We start from the raw sequence: 4,172 nt of genomic DNA, 5'->3' as shown, positions 1-4,172 counted from the left end.
TCTGTAACACCTTATGATTATAAATTTTAAATAAAATGAATTTCGGAAGAATGTTAACAAGATAGAGGTTTTCATTCAAACAGTAGTTCAAAAACTCAATTTCATAAAATGGTTCTTAATAGGAAATGATTACAAGTTCACTTCATAGCTTGCTATAGGACTCAAATATACATTAAATTTTCAAAATAAACTTTTAAGTCCTATAGCAGTGTCATCCATCCTTCCTTTAGGGCCCCCGGTGCTGATCGTTTTAGTTACTTGAAAAATAAACTTAAAGGTGAGTCCTTTACACTAGTATAAACATACAAACAAGCATTAGACTCACCTGACCCATTATACATAAATTCTAATCATATTAGGAGCATACATCAATGATCATCATGCATCCAAATTCTCAATTACCATAGGTGTACTCACTGTACCAATTACAAATCCATGCATTTACACAACCACTCTTGCGCTCACTGCACGTAACCACACTCACTGTGGCACTGTAATCACAGATTCTTGATGCCCGCAACCTTAGGGACTTACTCAGTTATGCTATGGATGGTCGCCCGAATAGCTCCTGCTACACGAATACAACATGTGCGGTATTGAGCCCCCCAAGCAAAGGTGTTAGTCAGAGACTGAGTCAGGAGGAGAGTGCGTGGCCTGTGGTGCACCTACGCTCACTGTTGGTGTCACCACCACCCTCTCTTCCCCAAGGTATTACTATCGCCCCCATCTTCCACACCCTCAGTGTATCTCTGAACCATTCATAGTTCCAACACTAACCCGTGTGCGACCAATTTGACACGTGGTCGCACACAGGTCAAAATACACCTAATTACTATAGTACTAGGTAAGCAACTAGGGTCATTTCTCAAAGAATCACAAGGACAAATTAATCTATTTAGAGAGCATATAAGACGGGGGGTTTGATTATAAAAGAAACACAAACGCACTTAATTATAATTAGAATGAAGAGTGAACAGAAATTGAAATTCCAATCCAAGAATTAAGAAGAACAATGACTACTCTATCACCGAATTTTTAAGAGAATACATGAACAAGCAATTCGGTAATTAACAATGAATCCGAATGAAACCTTAATTCAAACTCAGGATTCACATGAAAACCTTCATGCATTCGATTAACACATAATCACTTAAATTTATAAAACTCTAGAACCTAATTGAATTGTGCCAATTTAGTTTACCAATGTCGTTAATCGTAGTTTTCAAATCTGAAAATCCAATTCATGTTCCTTAAATCTGAATTACATACATCAATCGAATAATACGTAATCAACCAGATGCATAATCATCAATCCAAACGAATAACTTCAATCCGAAAATATAATTAGCAAAAGGAGAAAATAAGGAAGAGATGAAACTGAAATTTGTTATTGAATTTATGCCAATGTGAGACCAATCTTCAAGAGTGTCACATCTCTTTTAATCCTTGAATTAGATGGAAATCTAAGCCTCCATGAATGGAGGGAAACAAGTCGTAAAGGTGAGAGGGGCTGAGACTAGGGATGGCAATGGGTAGGGTATGGGTAGGGTACTATAGTACCCATCCCCATACCCGCATTTTAAAAAAATACCCGTACCCAGCCCCATACCCGCGTGGGTAGTACTTTTAGTCCCCGTCCCCGTACCCTCTGGGTACCCGCATACCCATACCCGCCCCTATTACCCGTGCATGTCTAAGAAAAAAAAAGTAGTTATAAAAAAAATATACTTATATAATATTACCGAACAAAGTTCAAGTATAAGTAAAAAATAAATATTCAAAGATCATAAGTGTATCTTAATACATCAACTTTCTAAACTAAAGTACTTAAAAATCAAAAACAAAATTGCACACATAATCTGCAAGATCTTGTAAAACAACGAACTCCTAAACTTTATATTCCTGTACTGTCACTCTGCAAGACCTAAAAAAATAACATTAGTTAATTATTTATTGTAAAGTCAAAATGGTATAGTTAGGCTATTTTACCTCTTCATCAGAATCAGACTCTCCAAATGACTGTAAACGTTTATCTTTGAAGTTTACATATTGCTTTGGTCCAATAATACCAATAGAAACTAAAACATACAAGTACATAATAAGAAAATCAATAATTAAGCTATCAAATTAAAATTAACAAAAATATTTAATTAAATAAATATATTAATAGAGTATTTAATACCTTCATTTTCATGTTTCAGCCAACTTTGTGCGCACATGAGTGCTTCCAAAGTATCCTCATGAAGTCAAGAACGATGAGGACTCAACAATCTACCTCCTGTGCTAAAAGCAGACTCTGAAGCAACGGTTGAAATTGGGATGGCCAAAATATCCTTGGCAATTTTTTGCAATATTGGATATTTGATCCCATTTGATTTCCACCACCCAAGGATATCAAAACTAGCACTTCTAGGCAATACCTTCTCTTCCAAGTAGATATCTAACTCAGACTTTGATTGCATATCATTTGTATCTTTAACAAATGAATCATAATCACTTAAAAAATTATTAACATTAAGTATATCCAAATTCATCTCCATCTCATTAGACTTTTCAGCTGAACTTTCTACTATTCCCATGGCTTTAGCTTGATAATCTTCAAACAACAAGTAGCATAATTTTTTCACATTGTTACTTTGAAAAGAAGATGAACTTCCATAGAGCTTGGGAAAGAAGTACTCTAACAACTTTAATTTATATCTTGGATCCAAAAAAATGGCAATTCCCATGATTCCATGTATAACAGACCAATATTTCTCAAATTTGGTTACCATTTTTGTAGCCATATTTCTAATAGCCTCAATTGAACAAATTTGCCATTGTTGCAGAGATAACTTTATTTCACAAACCAATGGGAATAAAATATTAAATGATGCAAATAATTACTAAATGAATATATCATATAATGATCACAAGAATTATACCTCAATATGCGACTTTGCATATCCCAATCATCAGTAATGTAGTGAGCTGTGATAGCCATAAACCCTTTCTTTTGATTGCTAGCTGTCCACATATCTATTGTTAAAGCAATTCTACTTCCAATCATCTCTAAGAGTCCCATAGTCTTCAACTTTTCATTCTGATATATTTTGATAATGTCACCTTTTAGGAACCTTGAATAAAGGTTGGAGGCCTTCAGAATATGCTCTAAACCCCAAATGGTCTACTATAGAAAGCGGATACTCATGAATTATTATCATAGAAGCAAGATCTCTTCTAGATTATTCTGGATCAAAGTGATAATTACTTAAATAAGTGGATGATCCGTCTACTTTCTTTTGTTCTCTCAATAAGATTGATTATCTTATATCCTTATATGGCCTCCTCTTACAAGTTTGAAAGTGTTTATGCAAATGATTCGTTCCATCTGATCTTCTACCTGTCAGTTGCTTGTTACAATAATTGCATATAGCTTTTTCTTCCTCATTAATAATTTTTTTCTTAAAGTGATTCCATACAATCGACATCTTTCTTTTTTTTTCATCATGAGTTGCATCACAATCATCTCTATCCACCGAAATAGGAAGTGTATCAGACTGGGATTGAGATTGACCTCTAATATCAAAACTGTCACTCGGTCCAGAATCATTAAGTATACTTTTAGGAACATTTTCAGGTTGTGTGGGAGTAATGGAAATAATTGGAGAAGAGCTACTTTCAGATTCCTTTGAAGGAGTTACTCCACACACATTTTCCATTTGTTATTACCTATATAAAAGCAAGAACTTAAATAAAAAATCTTATTTAACCCAAGTCAATATAATATCACATAATTTTAATCACTAAATTTCTAAACATTTTCTATTAAAAATATGAAAAAAACTATTTTTATGGTTTACTTTATTGATAAATATATTTTTATGTTAATCTTATAAAATAAATTTGATTAGATAGATTTTTATATATTTAAATATGCATTCTTTTATTTGAGTAACATAAATATTTATATTAAATTTCTCAACCTTTTATTCTGCATAGAAATTTTTTTGAAAATATAGTAGTATAAAATAAAATAAATATGACCTATAAAAGAAGTCTGAACTGAGTAAAAAATATAAGACATGAAATTACATAAAATAAATAGTAAAATCTTTATCTTGACCAAAATTTTACAAAAGCATCCACAAAAACTTTCTAAAAAATAAAAGTAAGTTAGATTCTTGTTTTCT

Source organism: Abrus precatorius, unplaced genomic scaffold (assembly GCF_003935025.1).
Source record: "Abrus precatorius isolate BTA unplaced genomic scaffold, Abrus_2018 Scaffold3, whole genome shotgun sequence".
NCBI classification, from domain to species: domain Eukaryota; kingdom Viridiplantae; phylum Streptophyta; class Magnoliopsida; order Fabales; family Fabaceae; genus Abrus; species Abrus precatorius.
The sequence above is the reverse complement of the archived record's forward strand: the minus strand, read 5'-3'. Positions refer to the sequence as shown.